Source organism: Myotis lucifugus, unplaced genomic scaffold (assembly GCF_000147115.1).
Source record: "Myotis lucifugus unplaced genomic scaffold, Myoluc2.0 scaffold_61, whole genome shotgun sequence".
NCBI classification, from domain to species: Eukaryota; Metazoa; Chordata; class Mammalia; order Chiroptera; family Vespertilionidae; genus Myotis; species Myotis lucifugus.
This window is the reverse complement of record NW_005871109.1, coordinates 550,764-570,849: the sequence shown is the minus strand read 5'-3', so window position 1 is coordinate 570,849 and position 20,086 is coordinate 550,764. Positions and strand designations below refer to the sequence as shown.

At 41.5% G+C, this 20,086-nt stretch overlaps 1 long non-coding RNA gene across 1 annotated transcript in view; it reads right to left on the bottom strand.

Annotated features, from left to right (window-relative positions):
* Positions 1–346: 346 nt before the first annotated feature.
* Positions 347–20,086, bottom strand: part of LOC111826219 — a 75,402-nt gene continuing 55,662 nt past the window's right edge. Inside the window, exons 3-4 of the long non-coding RNA XR_002829506.1 lie at positions 1,568–1,693; positions 347–393 (exon numbers count right to left, since the gene is read on the bottom strand). This is a non-coding gene — a long non-coding RNA (uncharacterized LOC111826219). The remainder of the gene's footprint in view (positions 394–1,567; positions 1,694–20,086) is intronic.

Genomic DNA, 20,086 nt, shown 5'->3' with positions numbered 1-20,086 from the left:
TTCCTCTTGATTTTGTTTACTCATTTGGTTTAATGGAGGTTATCTTGCCATACTATCCTGAGAAAAAGCTCGTGAAAGGTAAAAACGTTTGAGACCTAGCATGAATGAAATGTCTTTATTTTTAACAGCAATTGGATGGTAGGGTATAGAATTCTAGGTTAGAAATAATTTTCCCTCAGAAATGTAAAGGCATTGCTTCTTTTCGTCCAGCTTCCCATGCTGCTACTGAGAAGTTTGACACTAATACCTCCTCTGGGACTCCAGGTTGGTTTGTTTGCTTTTTCCTCCCTGGAAGGTTTTGAGGTCCTCTTTTCTTCCTAATGTTCTGAGATTTCATGATGATGCACCTTAGAATAGGGTCTTTTTTCATCCAGTGTGCAGAATGAACCTCAGCTGAAAACATTTCAATATGAACACACATTTCCTTCAGTTTTGAGAAATTATCATATACATTCTTATTTTAGTTATCCCCTCCCTCCATTTTTTTCTGCTCTTTATAGAACTCGTGATTCAGTCATTGGATCACTCAAACTGATCTTATTTTCTTATCTTTCTTTTTTTTCCTTCTGTGATATGTTCTTAACTTTGCCTTTGAACTCTTCTGTTGAATTTTTACATTTCTTCTATTATATTTTCAAATTTTAAAGTTCTTTCTGGTTCTCTGATTGCCCCCTTTCTCCTGTCATTTTTGTTATGCTTTGTTTTTAAATGGCATCCTGTTCTTGTTTCATGGATGCAATCTTTTCTCTTACTTCTCTAGGATATTAATTATAGTGTTTGAAGTTTATTTTCTATTTCCTACATTTTCATCTCCCTGTGAACTCTTTTTGTTTGTACTTCACATTCATGACTTTTCATAAATAGCTGTCTATCCATTTTCAAGAGTGAGGCGCTTGCCTGACCGGTATGGCTCAGTGGTTGAGCATCGACCTATCAACCAGGAAGTCATGGTTCAATTCCCTGTCAGGGCACATGCCCAGGTTGTGGGCTCAATCCCCAGTGTGGGGTGTGCAGGAGGCAGCCAATCAATGGTCCTCTCTCATCATTGATGTTTCTCTCTCCCTCCTCTGAAATCAATAAAAATTTTTTTTAAAAATGAGTGAGGCTCTTGAACCCGCTGTAAATGGGCAAAGCTTATTGACTGTTGTGCTTCACAGTAATGCCATATTTCTTTTGGGGATAGGGACCTCCAAATGTCATTATTTGAAAATCTATTCTCTTAAGCTGGTCAGTCAATCAGATAAATTCTTTTGTGGGGCCGTTTATAAACCTGACTTCTAGCCTTCTGGGAGTTTTTTAAAGGAAAGGGGCTGGAAGCTGGGGGTGAGGGTAGTTCATCATTCCTTATAGAGACTTCCATATAAACCTCTCCGCCTCCCTATCTTCAGCTCTGCCTGGTGCACCAAGCCCAGATCCTTTGACGCAGCTTCTCAAGAGAATAAACTTCCTGGCCTTGTCTAGGGTGGTGGAAGGGTAGTCACATGGCTGTGCTACGTTGGGAAGAAGATCTGGGGATCTAACTAGTCATTAAAAAGACTTTCAAACAATCTTTTCTTTCCATCCATACCTCTTACTCCCTTCTTCGGGGGCATCTGGTGCCTCTAATTTCAGAGTTTTCCAGGGTTCTGGGGTATGATTTATCTTCCTTCCTTCAGCCTTCTTTGATTTGTCCCAATATGAGCAAGCCTGAATCCTGATTCAGGAGCAAAACAAGAGTTTGAAGTCAAAGTCAGAGAAATGGTGCCTATGGTCAGATACAAAAGATGAGCAAAAACCAAGAAAGGCTTCTACAACTGAAAGAGTAATCATATTAAAGTCTCAGTCTTTGTCGTCCTTGTCTACATATTTCTCCATGTGAAATTACTATACTTTGAGAATATGTGCTGAAGAGGAGTAGTAGTTTCCTCTGCTGATCCCAAGCTATGCCCTGAGGGAGCAGCAAGGCTATCTGGAGGTTATAGAAAGGTTGAGATGTGTGTCCAGGCTTCAGGACTAAGGTCAACAACAATGTGAGGATGGAGAAGGTCCAATTTTATGTGGGTCTTGATTTAGAAATGCACAAGAGGGTCCGATGTCTTAAAGGACACTGGGGAGGGGGGGTGGGTTGTGGTTTCCAGCTGCCCTGTCCAGTTGGCTTTTGAAGACTGGCTGGTCGATAGAAATCTACTGGTTAGGGACATTTCACTTTACTACACTAAATATAGTGGGCCTTTACAAAACTTGGAGGCCTTTTTACACAAAGAGAATGCTGTTAATATGCTCTCCATCCAAGGGCATGAGCTCTGGGTTGTTGTTCCAGTGGGATGTGCTGCAAGACTCAGCCAGACCAGCAATCTGCTGCCAACTTTGGCCCCTAGGGAGATTTCAAAAAGGAATGGTTGTGTCCCTAATATCACATTTAATAACCTTAAATAACGGTAGGTATAGCTTAGCTTCATTTAAGAGATGACTCAGAGTTGGTACACAAGAAATTTACTGAAGAAAAGAAGGAAGGAAGGAAGGAAGAAAGAGAGGCAGGCAGACAGTCAGGAAAGGAGGAAGGAAAGGATTTTAATTCCCATTTATAGCTTTGTCATCCAGAAATTTTAGTGTAATACAACAACAACAACAACAATAATAAAATTAAAAGTGTAATACAGAGATTTAGTATTAAAAGGTGTTGAAATCCTAGTGGAGAGAGGAACTTGAAGATCCAGTGGAGTCAGGAAGTGACTTCACTCTCTGATCGTGAAAGAAAAGCAATGGGGGCAAAGGAAAGAAACAGAGAAACAAGATGGTGACTGCTAGCCAGAGGAATTTAAGTTCCCCTCCTCCCGGTGACGGTGACGCTGAAGAGATTCCCACAACTCTCTCAGCATCTGGAACTTATTTGACTCTGGGTGGAGGAAGGCAAGTGACAGCTAGTGGGACCAGTGGCTTTCTGGAAGGATGGGATAGAAAAGCTCAGGGCCTGACAGCTAGAGAGCTGAAGAAGAAAGGAAATGATCATCAGACAGAAGCAGAACTGAAGGGCCTCCTGGCTGCTTCCGGTATCAGCACATGCAGTGGTGTCCCAAAAAAACAAAGTCTCCAAAGGTGAAGAAATAGTGTCAATGCTACTGGTGAGGTCAATGAGTTTTCCAGACATAGATGACCCAGGGGTTCTTAGCCTCTTCAAAGCCTTGTGTGCTAGACAGTATATTCTGTTTGGGGAAAAAAACACACCCACAAAATACAACCTAATGTAACTGTCATAGTCCCACAGAAACCAACACTGAGATGGATATTTGCATGCAGGAAGTTTACTGGGGAGTGCCCAGGGATTCAATACCAGAACAGGAGTGAAGGAAGTAGGATCAAATAGAAAGAGGAATTGAACTGCAATGTCGTCATAGCAAAGGTCTCTCGGCCAATACTGTGAGGAAAGAGGACTGAGAGCAAAGAGGGCTGGGCCTTTATACCTGGGCAAGGACTAGTCATTAGGTGTAGGCTGCCTATCAGCTCTGGCAAGGCGACTTTCTTCAGCTGAGGACAGTATCAGAAGAGAGACTCGCCTGAGAGCTATCAGCTGCCAATATTTCTAGCAGCGGGGGAATTATTGCCTCAATCCAGAATGGAGGATCTGAGTGGCACACCATGGCACCTATTACAGCCTACCCTTTGTACTGGATCCAGTCACTTTTTATAGTACGTACTAGGAACAGCTCCTCTCAGATCCTGGTTGGTCTCTTTTCCTGGGGGAACAGTGAGACAAACGACAGTCCCTGGTACTGCTCCTAGTTAGAGGGTTGCAACTAATACTCATTGTCTCACTGTTTTTAAACCTATTTTTGTTTCCCTCACCCATGGTTCTGTTGTCTAGATGGCTTATCTGGTGGGCCTCTGATACCATACCCTTCTCAGGCTGTGGCTGCTCCATTTACTGTCAAAATTGGGCAAAGAACTACCCAATTACCAGCACTTCTAAACCCACAGAATCCAGAGTTGCTGGGACAAGAAGCATAAATACCACAAGTGGGTCACTGTGAGTGATGGTAAGCAGAGCTCAGGGTCACTCCTACTTCCTTCCTTCCGTTGGATTCCAGAATCGTGTATTATACCTTTTGAGAACACAAGTTCATATAATAATTGTTAACTTCTGGTGTATTCTGCAACTTGGAAGATGTTATTGCATAGTACCACCTCCAAAGTGGAAGCTCAATTGCACCTTCAAAAGATGCAACTGAGCTTCATCACCTGTCAAGCTGGCAGTTTCTGTGAGTGTGGTATGAAATAGAAAGACTGGATCCCATGCTCATGTGCCACTATTACAGCTACTTTGTTATGAAATGGATTCCTGGGTTCAATAAAAATATTACACAGGACTCCATGTTGGTGGCTCAAACACTCTATATGCCCTCAGATAGTGGTGCTGGTTGAGGCCCTGAGGACAGGAAAGGCAAACTCCACATCTAAGATATGTATTTATTGCAGTCAAAATTAATCACTGCCCCATCCAATGTAACTTGCTATCAAATGGCTGGTTGGTCTCCTGGAAGAATGGCGGGGTATCGGGGGCCCAGTGTTGGTCTCACTTGGTGGCAGGTTGGACAGAGGGAGGAGTAAACTGATGCAGTTGTAACAAAGGCTTCCAAAGAGAGTTCTGGGCTCAGATGACCCTTCAGAGGTGCCCTTCTTTGAGGCCTGGGAGTCTGGGTCCTTTATCCTCTATTATTGGCCAGTTAGAAGTGGCTGTCCCCAAGGAGAGGGGCATGATCTTGGGCAAGGCACTTTCTTCAATTGAGAGAAGGCAATTCTTAGAGAGACACTCATCTAAGAGCTGTCAGCCAACTTCCATAGCCAGTGGGAGAATGAGTGCCTCAGTCCTGAAGGAGAGATCTAGGTGGGCAGCATACCACAAAATACACTACAAACTAAATGGTAGGGATTTCTGTTCTAAATTTCACTATTCCTAAGAGTTCTGGAATGGGGATGGACTGGAGGAGGATAGAGAATTGTAAGATATGTCACCTGCCAAATTTCATAGTTGATTATCTGGAAAATTTTATTGAAAACTGCATATACTATGATTTTATATGTATTTAGCCAAACTTAGAGTTGAAACAAGCAAAACATTTTAAAACAGATAAACAAAAAGCACAAATAATGCCTTTATTATAAGATATGCACAGTTTACAAAATTCTGCTTGCTTGCTTTTAAAATATTTATTGTTGTATAGACATAATATTTACATAGTCATATCAAGAAGTTTTGATACTATTTTAATTTCTGTTTTTTCTTTTCCATTAATATGCATTGTTCATAAGTTTATTGTTATCAATTCAATATTTTACCATATTAATATATCAATGTTTTTTAATAATAACTTATTCCCTCTATTTGGGGCATTTGACTTATCTAGTCAATAATAAGTAGTGCATATATAAGAAATAGTTTAAAAATTTTCTCTTTTTTTTGCCCCAAAGTGGGATTAACAGATGTAGTCTCATGCTGCTTTTTAAAAAGGTTTTTTCCAGTTTTTAGTACTATAACCAATGTTTAAATACCTATTTACCCATTATTATGCTTACATTGGCTTTTTCTCACTTTTACTTTTGATGGTAGAGTGAATTGTTACCTCATCATTGTTTAAATTCAGTTTCCTTAATTATTAGTGCGACAGAGAACTTTTCAAAGTTCACAATATTTGAACAATTGTGCATGTACCAATTAAATGTTTCTTTAATCTTTGTATGTTTTATTATTTATATTTTGGTTATTTATCTCTCCATAGAAGGGTACTGATCTTTTATATTTTTATTAGTCCCTTACATATGATAGGCAATAAACTTATTTGACATTTATTTTCAGTAGTTTCTCATTCTATTGCTCTTTATAATGAATTCACTTTTTAATTAAATAGTTGAATTTGTGTTTTATAGCATAAAACCCATTGACCCTGCTATTAATGATTTCTTTAAATGCTTCAATATTCCAAAAGTTATATCTTGCTTTCTGTTAGTAAGTTTGTTATTGTATTGTCTTCTATATTTTATGATAAATTTTTGAAATTTTATCTTCAAATTAAAATAGATTTCACTTTAATTATTGAGCTTCTGAATCTATTTTGGCATGTAGTATAAAGTGTGGTAATATATTTACATTCTTTTAAATGATATCCAGTTTCTCCTAAATTGTTTAGTAGGGACTTATTTATTCATTGCTTATTTCACCAAATTTTTTATATATTAATTTATTTTATAGATTTGAATTTATTTCTGAAATTTCTGATTTGCTTAATTAGTCTACTTTTTAAAAGTAGTATTATAAGACTTTCCCCCCTTAAAAAGTTAAGTAATTTTGGTTTTAAAATATATACATATGACCATAGGAATATGCATATGAATACAGAGATATAAAAAAGATCTAGAAGGTTAACCTTGGATGGCTAGATTATAGATGAACTTTATATTTTTCTTTTCATTTATCTATAAATTCTAATACATATTAAATTACAATGAACACATATCATGTGTTACAAAGGGAGAAACTATTCAAATAAAATAAAGAAAACAAAAATATTCACATAATAAAATACAATTATTAAGAAAAGAAAAAGAAGGGGCAAGTTGGGGAATAAGTCACAGTAAGGGCAAATTTGGGTAAACCACAGTTTCTCCCAAGTCCCCCCCCCCCCCCGCTTTTTTTTCCAAGTCCCTTTTTATGTGACTAAACACTACCCAGCACTCTGTGTGAGCACGTGTCTGCATAGTTGCCCCTGGCATTTCTGAAATGTGCACTTCTCTTGTCCCAGTCTGTCTCAGTCCTGGGATCTACTATTCCCTGTGACTGCAACTGTACCTGCCTTTGGCTTTCGACCCAGTTGGTTACCACACTGACTACAGGTCATTGATTTCTTTCTGGATTTCTGATATCAGACTTTGCTCTTTGTGTGTTTGGGTAACTCTGCTCACGTCTCTTTGTAGTCCTTCCTCAATTATCAACTCTCCTGACCCCCAATACCCTCCACTCACCCCCTGCTCCATCAATTTCTGTCCTATTCTCAGCTGCACCAGAAAGTTTGGGATGATGGACCATCTGCTCAAAATAGCCATGCCCTGGACATGGTCTTTTGGACCAAAGGTGGATACCTGCCCATAAGAGAAACAGCTTGTGATGTGTGCACTCAGGCTCAAACAAAACAAAACAAACAAGCAAACAAATAAACAAAAGGTCAGTGTTGGAGCAGGCAATGTAGCAATCAGTGTCCCATCAGGAAAACAGAAACCACTGCAGACATGTTATATAGGAGGGATTTAATTCAGGGAATTTGTTATACTGCTGTTGGAAAGCTGGAAAAGAGTAAAGGGAAGCTAGGAAAACCAGTTACTACCTCTAAGATGGGGAGAACAAAAGTGAAGAGATAGTATGAACATCTTCCAGAGTTGCCACTGCTTCTGGGACTGAATGGGAGGTGGGTTGAGGTGTCACTCACTAGTGCTCAGACTACTAGGAAATGTTTGAGATGAGGAAAGAGTTGCATTGGTTCATAGATTTAGTGCAGTGAGGTCCAGCTGTTCCTTGCTTCCACCCTTAGATGAGGTGAAATCACTTGTTATAGGTAAGTCTTCTCTTACTTGAGCTACCTTGAAAGAAGTCTCTGTCTTGCAAACAAAAAAGCCCTCCCAAGACACTCATTGCCCAGACCTCTTCCCCCACATTTTCCTTCACCAGGCTGACTCAGAACAACCCTTTCAGTTAGGAGTTGAACTGCCTAAGAGTTTTGATCATTGCTGCTATATGTGACATCACAATGTTTTTAAATCTGGGAAAGGGAAGTTCTACAACATTGTCTTTTTTAAAAATCTTTATCATTGAGATTATTACAGATGTCCCTCTTTTTCTCTCCTATAACTCCCCTCCACCCAGTTCCCGCCCCGCCCCAGGCCTTGGTCACCCTATTATCTGTGTCCATAGGTAATGCATACATGCATATAAGATCTTTGTTTAGTCTCTTCCCGCACCCCCACACCCCCTTCTCTCTGAGAATCGTCAGTCTGTTCCAGTTACATACCCCCGATTCTATTTTATTCGCCAGTTTATTCTGTTCATTAAATTTCTTATTCATTTGATTATTAGATTCAATTGTTGATAGATGTGTATTTGTTGCCATTTTGTTGTTCATATTTTTTTCTTTTTCTTTTTCTTCTTCCTCTTCTTAAAGAATACCCTTCAGCATTTCATATAATACTGGTTTGGTGGTGATGAACACCTTTAGCTTTTTCTTGTCTGTGAAGATCTTTATCTGACCTTTAATTCTAAATGATAGTTTTGCTGGTAGAGTAATCTTGGTTGTTGGTCCTTATTATTCATCACTTTGAATATTTCTTGCCACTCCCTTCTGGCCTGCGTAGTTTCTGTTGAGAAATCAGCTGACAGTTGTATGGGCACTGCCTTGTAGGTAACTAACTGCTTTTCTCTTGCTGCTTTTAAGATTCTCTCTTTGTCTTTAGCCCTTGGCATTTTAATTATGATGTGTCTTGGTGTGGTCCTCTTTGGGTTCCTCTTGTTTGGGGTCCTCTGTGCTTCCTGGACTTGTAAGTCTATTTCTTTCACCAGGTAGGGGAAGTTTTCTGTCATTATTTCTTCAAATAGGTTTTCAATGTCTTGCAGATCTCTCTCTTCTTCTGGCACCCCCATAATTCAGATGTTGGTACGCTTGAAGTTGTCCCAGAGGCTCCTTACATTATCTTCATTTTTTAAAATTCTTTTTTCTTTTTGCTCTTCTGGTTGGGTGTTTTTTGCTTCCTCATATTTCAAATAGTTGATTTGATTCTTGGGATCCTCTAATCTACTGTTGAATCCCTGTATATTATTCTTTATTTCAGTCAGTGTATGCTTAATTTTTGACTGGTCCTTTTCCATTTTTTTTGGCATTCTCACTAAGATCCTTGAAAGTCTCACTAAGTCCCTTGGAGGTTTCTAGAAGATTCTTGAGTAACCTTATAACCATGGTTTTGATCTCTATATCCAGTAGTTTTCTTTCTTCCATTTCTTTCATATGTGACATGTTTCTTTGTCTCTGCATTTTGGCTGCTTTCCTGTGTTTGTTTCTATGTATTAGGTAGAGCTGCTATGCCTCCTTGAGTTGATAGAGTGGTCTTGTGTAGTAGGTGTCCTATAGGGCCCAGTGACTCAACTTCCCCAATAACCTGAGGTGGACACTTTAGGTGCACCTCTTTGTGGGCTGTGTGAACAGTCTTGTTGTAGTTAAGCCTTGATTGCTGTTGGTGTCACTGGGGGGAATTGACCTCCCGGACAATTGGCTGTGGGGACCAGCTGCAACTACAATGGGAGAGCTGCTGTGCAGGAGACACCCTATGGAGCAGGACTTGCTTCAGTGGGGCTTTGGTGCTCACTGAGTCTTCCCCTTGAGTGTGTTGCTTATGGATGTGTAGAGTTGTAATCTGGTATGGTCTGACACTGAACACTGGGTACACTGGCTCTTGGGTCTCCAGGGAGGTATAAAGTCAGCTACTGCCTGAGGCCACCCAACAGGAGCTACAGAGAGATCTGCAGATTCCTTCTCTTTGTATCGGGTTTGGAAGTGCCCAGATGAGGCCCAGCTGTGAAGCAAGGTGCTGGTGCCGGGTCTTGGGCCTTTTATTGATAGATTTGGAGCTCCCCAGCCCAGCTTGTTTGACAGGTTTTAGCCTGAACAAGGACAGGCCATTCATATGCAAAAGCCGCTGTGCACAGCTTAGGTGGGGTTGTAAATTGGATGGGGTGGGGTCTCAGGGAATCACCAGGGAAGAGCAAACAGAAATGGCTGCCCATCAGCCCTGTGGCTGGGAAGGTCTCAGTATGGGAACAATGATCACTGAGAGGACCTCCCTGTGGGAGAAAGCTGCCCGGGAGATCCTGCCCTGATGCCATACATTCTAGTTTCTCCTCATATGTGTCTGGGTCCCCCAGAGCCTCGCTCAGCACTGGAGCTCAGAGGAAGCAGGATCTTAAAAGTTCAGTTTGTGTGCTGGCCTTTTAAGAGGAGCAGCTGGGTCTCCAGCAGCCTCTGTGTCACTTAGTCCCAATTCGCACTGGTTTTTGCAGCCCATGCTTCTTACTGCCCATAGGGACTTCTTTTTCTAGCTCTGGAACCTTTGGCTGGGCTTCTGGTGTGAGGCTGGGACCCCTTGCTCCTCCGGGTGGCCTCCGCAGACAGAATCTCGCTCCCGATTGAAAAAACAGCCCACGTGGGTGCTGGACCAGCCTGTCCTCACCTCCGCACTTTCTACCAGTTTCAGTGTGCTCTCTTCTTTACTTCTCTAGTTGTAGGACTTCTGTTCAGCCAGCTTTCTGGCGGTTCTGGATGATGGTTGTTCTGTATTTTAGTTGTAATTTTGATGTGGTTGTGGGAGGCAGCAAGTATAGGTGTTTGCCTGCGCTGCCATCTTGGTTCTCCTGCAACATGTCTTTTCTCCGCCCAGAACAGTGTCATTTGTAGACTTCTTTCCAGTGCATTGTACAATTATTTTGCATTTTGCATTTATAAAACTCTTAATGCCCTGTTGATTAGCATAGCATTGAATCTATGAATGGGAAGTGTTACTGTATCATTTGTCTAGTCTTTCCAGTTGTGAGCAGAAATGACTCTTCATGTAGCATGACTTCCTTTTACTGTATCATTAAGGCTTAGGATTTTTCTTTACAATTCTTGCTAGGTTGATATTAAAATATTTAATAAGGGTTTGGGGTCTTGGTTTTGAACAAATTGCTTTTTATACTTTGTTTCTGGCTACTGATTTTAACAACTTTTAAAGTCGGTTTAGGTTTCCTGCCACCCACTTGAGGAAATGAGGAATTGTCCAGGGTGAGAAGAGGTGCTTAGCAGAGGTGTGTTTGTGTTGCCTGTTTGCTTTCACATATTTGTGTCTCTTGTGGATAGTGTTTGAGTAACGCCTAACCCGTGTGAGCCATGCGGGTGGTGTACCTTTACTATTTTCCTCTATGAATAAGCCAAGTTAATTGACCTGTGCTGGGACCAAATCCATGTCCTTAAACCCGCTGAAGGCACAGGCAGTACAGACCTTTGCTTTCAACGGCTTTCATTTCTAATAATTAGAGCTGCCTGGTCTGCTTTGCAGGATACTGATTTCTATGATTTGAAATTGAGATGCAGTTTTACAATCAATAATTATATTTAATAAAGTACTTCTCTTCTTCTCCCCAAATAACTATAACTACATATATTCCAGGGTATCCTAAAATTGCAAGAGATTTTTAAACTTTGTATTTACACATAATTGTAAATTTGTATGTAGTTGTAAAAATTAATACAGAAAATACCTTGCACCCCTTACCCAATGTGATAGTTTATTTTATGTGTCAATTTGACTGGGCTAAGGAATGCCTGGTAGCTAGTAAAACATTGTTTCTGGGTGTGCCTGTAAAGGGGTTTCTGGAAGAGAGTAGCATTTGAATAAGTAGGCTGGTAAAGAAGATCATCCTCACCAATGAGAGTGAGGTGAGCATCATCCAATCCCTTGAGGGTCTAAATAGAACAAAAAGGTGGAGGAAGGGTGAATTTGTTCTCTGTGCTTGAGCTGGGACATCCATCTTTTCCTGCCCTTGGCCATCAGTGTTCCTCCTTCTTAGGCCTTGGACTCAGACTGAGACTTGTACCACTGACCCCTGATTCTTAGGCTTTTGAAGTTGGACTTAACACTATTGACCTCTCTGATTCTCAGGCCTTAGGGCTTGAACTGAATTACACCACTGGTTGGTTTCATGGTTCTCTGGCTTGCAGATGGCAGATTATGGGACTTTTGGTCTTCATAATTGGTTGAACCAATCCTATATAATAAAAGCCTAATATACTAAGTGTCCAGTCGTCCGGTCGTCTGTTCAACCAATCAAAGCATAATATGCTAATGATATGTTAAGGCTGCTCAACCACTTGCTGTGATGTGCACTGACCACCAGGGGGCAAACACTCCGACCAGTAGGTTAGCTTACTGCTGGGGTCTAGCCAATCAGGACTGGACCAGATGGGCCGGACACACCCTGGAGACCTCCCATGGTCCCTCCCCGGCTGGCCAATCTCCTGCTGTCCCTCCCTGGCCCAGCGATCATGCATCTGTGGGATCCCTCAGCCTGGCCTGCACCCTCTCACAATCCGGAACCCCTAGGGGGATGTCAGAGAGCCTGTTTCAGCCTGATCCTGCTCAACACAGGAGCTGCCCCCTGGTGGTTAGTGTGTTCCCACAGGGGAAGTGCCACTCAGCCAGAAGCTGGACTCACAGCTGGCGAGTGCAACGGCTGTGGCGGGAGTCTCTCCCGCCTCAGTGGCAGCAATAAGGATGTCTGACTGACAGCTTAGGCCTGCTGAGGGCTCCCAGACTGCGAGAGGGCGCAAGCCAGGCTGAGGGACCACCCACATGCACAAATTTCATACACTGGGTCTCTAGTTCCTATAATAAGTTGCTTCTTATATGTCTACATAAATATCTATATCAGTGTCTATATTTATATGTATCTATATATACTATTGGTTCTGTTTCTTTGGAGAACCATAAGACACCCAATTTACCCCACTTGGAACATCTTGCAGAACTATAATACAGTATCACAACCAGGATGTCAATTTTGTTACAGAACATTCCATTACCACAAGGATCCCCATGTTGCCCTTTTATAACCATACCCACCTCCCTCCCATTCTCCTCACCTCCCACCCAGTCTGTTACCCCTGGCAGCCATCAATTTGTTCTCCATTTCAATAATTTGTCATTTCAAGAATGTTCTATAAATTAACCATATGCTATGTACTTTTTGGGCTTTTTTCACTTATAATTCTCTGGAGATTGATCCAGATTGTGCATGTACCAATAATGTTATTCTTCTTTTAAATTTTATTGTTAAGTATTCTCTTAAATGGATATGCCCAATTTGTTTAACCATTCACCCATTGAAGTATATCTGGGTTGTTTCCAGCTTTTGGCTTTTACAAATAAAGCTGTTACAAGCATTCATCTATAGATTTTTGTGTGAACATAAGTCGTCATTTTTCTGGGATAAATTCCCAGGAATGTTCTACAGCTTGGCTGTACCATTTTACAGTCCCACCCAGAATGCATGAGTGATCTGGTTTCTCTTCATCCTCACTAGCATTTGGTGTTAGTTTTTATTTTAACCATTCTGATAGGTATGTAATGAATTTCCTTAATAGTTACAGTGCTATTCAAATGACTTGTTTCATATTGGGTAAATTGGGTTTGTGTTTTTCAAGGAATTGACTCATTTCATTTAAGTTGTCAAATTTATATGTATAGTATTGTTCATAGTATTCTTTTCAAATTCATTGATTTCTGCTCCTATGTTTATTTCCCTCCTTTTGCTTTGGGTTGATTTTGCTCTTTTCCTAGTTTCTTGAATGGGAGCTTAGATGATTAATTTGAGATTTTTCTTCTTTTTTCTATGTGGACTTAGTATAAAGTTCCCAGAAATAGATACTATTTTATATTGCATAGGAAAGCCTTAGTGTAGCTGCAATAGATACTATTTTATATTGCATAGGAAAGCCTCAGTTTATAGCTCCCTACTGAGGAATTCAATTCAATTTAGCAGGCACTGTTCTAAACCTTCAGTATACATCAAGGAACAAAATAGACAAAAATCTCTATTTTTGTGGAACTTACATTCTAGCAGGGGGGGACAGGCAATAAATAACAAGCATAATTTATATGTAGAAAGTGGTCAGGGGAGGAACAAAAAGTAGTACAGGGTAAGAGGGAGTGGATATACGTGGAACTATAGTATTGAAAACTACAGTATTGACTGTATTGCATTTAAGACTACAGTTGTTTGCCGAAACCGGTTTGGCTCAGTGGATAGAGCGTCGGCCTGCAGACTGAAAGGTCTCGGGTTCGATTCCGGTCAAGGGCATGTACCTGAGTTGCGGGCACATCCCCAGTAGGAGAGGTGCAGGAGGCGGCTGATCGATGTTTCTAACTCTCTATCTCTCTCCCTTCCTCTCTGTAAAAAATCAATAAAATATATTTTTTTAAAAAAAGACTACAGTTGTAGTATTGATAGGTTAGTTAGGCAGCCTTTGTGCAGAAGATGAGATGGGAGTAAAAATCTAAAGGGGTTAGTCAAGCCAGTATCTATCAGTCAGATGGGGCAGCTAGAGCAAAGGCCCTGTGGTAAGAGCATGGCTGGAATATCTAAGGAAAAGCAAGGAGCTGAGTAAGCAAGGAGGAAAATGGTAAAGATGCCATAAGAAAATGGTCAGAGCATAATGGGGGCTAGGTCATTGGCTCTTGCTCTGGGTGGAATGAGAGCCATTGCAGTACGTGAAGCAAAGGAATGACATGACATAATTCAGGTGTTAAAAGAATCACTCTGGTTGCTATGTTGGGAATAGACTATGCCTAGAGGCAGGTGACTTCTTAGCCTGCTATTGCAGTAATGCAAGTCAGAGGTAATATGGCTTGGAGCAGAGTGGTAGCAGTGAGAATAGTGAGAAGTGATTACATTCTAAAGTATTTTGAGAGTAGAACTAATAGGACTTCTTCACAGATTGGACTTGGGGTATTAGAAAAAGATAGGCATCTAGACAACCAGCTTGATACAAATCATTAAACATAGGTGACCACATTTAAAACCATATGCACACCTTCTGTTCCCTCCAGCCCTGCCCACAGCTTGTTGGACAATGACAGGCACTGACCTAGGACCAGCTGATCAACAGGCTGGACATTAGCCTACAGGGTATCCTGGCATGAAAGTTTTGCTCAAATAAATGGCAATTAACTGTGCCAATGATCTTTTTCTTTCAGGAATCAGAATTGAAGAGACAAGGAAAAGAATAATCAGTGAGAGCAGAAGCTGCAAGACACGGAGAGAAGGTAATATTCACACTTCATGAGTAAGCACAGACCATGGGTAAACAAGAGCTCTGAGCAAACAGAAGTCACGAGGCAGCAAAAGGATATACAGAGTAATGACAGAAGTGATAGAAGATGAGTAAGAAAGCGTCACATTCTCAGGCCAATCCTGAGCCAGGCGTGCAGTCAGCTCCTCTGTTACCAGAAATGGAAGAATGGTACTAGACAGGCACAGACCACAGGTGTGCACCAGCCATGCAGAGTCAGGCTGCAGTCAGCACCAGGGAAGCCAGAATCAGGTAGGGGCCGAAATTATGAGGGCACAAGGAGGCCAGAGAAAGCAGAGAAATCTGTCTGCTGAGAGAAGCAGAAAAGTGTAGCAGATGCTCAGAGAGAAGCAGGGACGGCAGATGACGCAGCCACATGAGAGAGGGAACTGCTTCTAATCTTCCTGTTTCAGTCCCATCCCAGGGGGGCCCAGCTGTGCTGATCCCTGCACTTTAGTGCCCCAGGAGATAGCCTTTCGAATTGGTTCAAAACACCTTCTTTCCTCCTTCAGTTATTTTGAGTATTCGCAAGCATTTTCAAACTTGCAGCCGGCGGGTCACATGCCTGCCGGCCGCAAGTTTGACATGCTTGCGTAGAGGAAAAAGGTGGTACATTTTGGCTGGAAACTTGGAAATTTCTTGGTATTTTCTTATCTCTCAGGACTGAGCATGACAGATAACGTAGCAAAGACGACAATGCAAATATTTGGTATAAAGAAGTAACTGGAATCATGGGAAGCATTTTACATACCTTCTCTTATTTAATCTGTAGGGTCTGGGAGTTCCCATAACCGAGGCTCACAGAGGGTAAATACAATTTATCTTCATTATTCATGAATTCTGTATTTGTAAATTTGCCTACTCACTAAAATTTGTTACCCCTAATCAATACTTCTGACACTTTCCTGGTCATTCACAGACACATGCAGAGCAGTGGAAAAACTCAGTTGTCCAATATGCATGTTCCCAGCTGAGATAAACAAGGCACCCTCTGCCTTCTTCCTTCAGCTCTTATCCTGTAAACAAGTTTCCCTTTTGAAGTCTATTTAGTGCTACATTTTTTGTGCATTTTGTGGGTGATTTCACTGTGTAAGCCCCCAAAAATAATGTTGAAGTGCTGTCTACTATTCCTAAGCACACGAAGGCTGATGTGTCTTATAGAGAAACTGTGTTAGATGAGCATCATTCAGGCCTGAGTTTAGTGCTGTTGGCTGTGAGGTCAATGTTACTGAATCAATACATAAAATGAAGTTAAGTATTGATAGGTTGATGAAAATGTTATAACCAGAGGTTTGCAGGAACCTAACCCTATATCTCCCCTAGAAGCAATAGCTCAGTATTTGCTAATTTATAGAGATTTTATCAAACATAACTACCATGAGATGCAAGAAGCAACTGTAACATGCAGAGGATCAGACAACCTGTGAGAGAGTGGAGTGCCCAGCTCCAAAGCCATGCCTCTGATCTTGGACAAACTGTGCTCGTTCCATCCCACCATGCCAGGTTCCAGAAGAGGAAGAAAAGTTCCTCTGTTCAGTGCTCCTTCCACTGAATGGTGCTGCCTTCCATGGAACTTGTTGTCTCGGTGGAAATGAACAGGTAAGAAACAACTATGAAAGGTGTAAGGTAGTCTACATTAGGGCTGGGATAGTAATGTAAATATATGTCGCAGATGTTGCTAGTCTATCACAGCCCGTTTTCCTGCTTGAGACTAGATGGGGTTTCACAATCCTTCTCAACACAGGACTCTAGGCAATCGCTATCAGTCAATCAGAATTGGCATCTAAGACGAAACCTTTATCTTCCTTGCACGATGACCTGTGTCCTTATAAGATTAAGCATAAGCTTGGAGGATCTGAGTTCCCAGGCTTAAGGAACTTTAGCATTTAAGCAAATGTATCAGTCTGTTTCAAAGCTTAAACCCTTAGGGTAGCTCTCATGTCTGGCTGACTCTACTTTGGAGAGTCTTTCTGGATTCCTTTAAATAAGATTCTTGCTCCCGAAAGATTCATATTGATGGGAACATCTTTCAAGTTTACCTCTGAATTGCCTGTGCCTAGAACATGGTTTGGCATAGACTTGGTGCTCAGTGACATTTGTTGAATGAATGCCTGGTCACCTAGATTTACACCTACCTTCCCCAGGGAGAAAATGGAACTGAACTGAGCAGCATTCTATTGACTCTTTCTGTCTCTTTTCTTAGTTTCTCTTTATGTTTTCTCCTCCCATGGCTTACCTCTTTACCTCTGGTAAGATGGATCTGAGAATCCCAAGCATGAATGGCTGAAGGCATATAGGGAAGAAGAGGTATGCTGCTTGAGCTGGGAGCTAATCTGGGCTCTGAACCCTAGCCTTCGGCTTCTAGACCTGCTGGGCACTATTGCTGCCCATTCTCACGTAGGGCTTGGGACTCTTATCCCTCTTTCTGCCCAGCCCATTCCTCTTCCTCCACTGTATTCCCTTTCCCCTTCTTTTCTCCTCCATCAGTCATAGCAAATGGGGTTTGAGAGGAAATAGGGGAGAGGGGATGGGAAGTTAGACCAGCAGAGATGGATATATTTGGATGAGAGCCTAAGGAGGGAACATCACTTAGGGGGCCAATATAGCATGAGAGTCAGGATGGAAAGAATGTGAGATTTCTGAACCATGTTCGTTATTTTATTATTGCAAGTGATTTTCAGTCATAATCTCTGCTCTGGTGTTGGGAGAACTACAGGAAACTGAGTGCCCCAATCTCCAGCCAGTTCTGGAGTAGTGATGTAGTACCTAAGATAGTGGGCAGCAGTGATAAAGTGCCTAAGGGCATGGGCTTTGAAGTAAGATTGAGCTGGGTTACCACTTGCTAGATCTATGATTTAGGGCAGGCTCCTAACCATGCTAGATTTTAGTTCTTTTGCCAGTAAGATGCAGATAATAGTAGAATGTACGTTATAGGTCATGATGGCTAAAAGAAATGAGGGCTATAAAGTTTTTGTGACGTATGCTTACTCAAATGATGTCTGTTGTTATCATTAAATAACATGATCATCATGTGGTATTTATTTGCGCACTGCGAGGCATTTCCTTGTCTTTTTAGCTCTGAGGATGAACGCAAAATAAACTAAGTTTCTGAGAATCTATGAGGAAGACAGGTTCTGGCAGGCACACGTGAGTCTGTGTCAGAGAAGTAATCCTGATCACATGAGTGTCAGGAGGCCTGCGATTCTGCAGCAGAGACTAAGGTGGGGGCTCTGGAGACCATTAGTTTCCAAGATTATAGGGTGACTGGCTAGGAAAAGCACGAAAGACTTACTTTGGGAAAATTTGCCCACATTTCCTGCTGCCCTTCTTTTGCAGGTGTGGAGGGTGAGGAGTGGCCATCTCCAGCTTAACAAAGCATTGAATCAGTAAGCCAGAGAGATGGCTCTTAACGCTACTGTCAGCCTTAACACTTTTTGGCTTTACCTCTCCATCTTCTGTGATAGTTAGTTTCCCAGAGCTGGACTCACTGATGCACACTCCCCACTACCATCACTGTCCTGTCCGATGACCCAGTTTTTGCCCATCTCCCCTTACATTAGTTTTCTAATGCTGCTGTAACACATCACAACCTTAGTGACTTAAGCAACACATATTTATGATCTTACAGTTCTGGAGGTGAGGAAACCAAAATGGGTCTCACTGGGCAAAAATCACTGTGTCAGCAGGGCTGTGTTCTTTTCTAGGGGCTCTGGAGCAGACAGTCTGTTTCCTTCCCTTTTCCAGATTCTAGAAGCCACCTGCACTTCTCAGCTCATGGCCCCTTCCATCTTCAAAGCCAGCAATGGCAGGTTGAGTTCCCACATGGAGTCACTCCAACCTCTGCCTCCATCATGACATTTCCTTCTGACCCTTCCACTTCCCTCTTTCACATTTAAGGACCCCTGTGATTGCACTGGGCACACCTGATAGTCCAGGATAATCTCCTTATTTTAAGGTCAGCTGATTAGCAACTTTATTTCCATTTGTAACCCTTGCCATAATTCCATAATTGCCCCTTGCCGTATATCATAATATATTCATAGGAACCAGGGGTTAGGAGGTGGATGTCTTTGGACACCATTGTTCTGTCTTCAACATCTATTATCCATTATGCCCTGTTCTCTGACTCTAGAATTAGGACAGAGACTAGTAAATTCTCTCGGTTACTGGGCCTGAGCCATCCTCTTTGTGCTGTTGTCCATGAATCCCATGCCTGAGGATCTGATGTCTGGTCTGAGTGGCTCCCTCCCCCTCACTTGACCTTTCTAGAAAGTGACGCTCAGTGCCTTATACTGAGGGTATGAGGGTGCTCTGGCTTCTTGCCTAAACTGGTGGGTAGCAGAAACTATTATTTATTTCTTCAACAATATTCAGGTTTTTTATTGTTATAGCCAGCTAATAGATGTGACTTTTCTTTAATTAGTATTTTTAAACATAAGAAGCCTGTCTATCCATTCTATGTCACAGCCTTATCTGATAGTACTTTCATTAACTTGATTAATGCCTAAGGACTGTTTACACAAGCTACAATAATCATTAGCTGCCAGTTCCTCAAACTACCCAGAGGTGACCTGTACTTTTTTGGATGCATGCATAAAGGCACACTCACCTACACACACACACACACACACCTACACACACGATCGGTGTGGTGAGAAAAAGATGTTAAATGTTTGTTGAAGGTGTGTTAGATGTCATCTTTTACCTTAAAGGGAAGGAAAGAAAGGAAGGGAGCTAGTATTCATTGAGAAGTTGCTCTGTTCCAGGAACTTGATGTTTGCAAATTCACTTTAATTCTCATCATAATGCATGAAAACACTTTCCTCATCTTCATTTTACAAATGGGGAAATTGAGGCCCACGGGTCACATAGCTAGTAAGACCTCAACATTTGATATCTGGCCTGTCTGATTCCAAAATTTTTTGCTTTCCCCTTCACCTGGCCAGCTCTTAAAACAAGAAAATTGAACAGAATAAGGATGTTCAAATCAAGATTAGTGGCGTGAGCTCTAGAGCTTCATGGAGATACCCAGGGACTCATTATACTGCAGTGAAGGCATTAGTAAGAGACAAGATGAGGGACTGGGCTTTGGGTCCTTCTCATCTTCCGTCAGACTAGCTCTGCTGTTATAAAAGTTTTACATATTGGGATGCAATGTAACATTTCTTTTAAAAATATATATTTTTTATTGA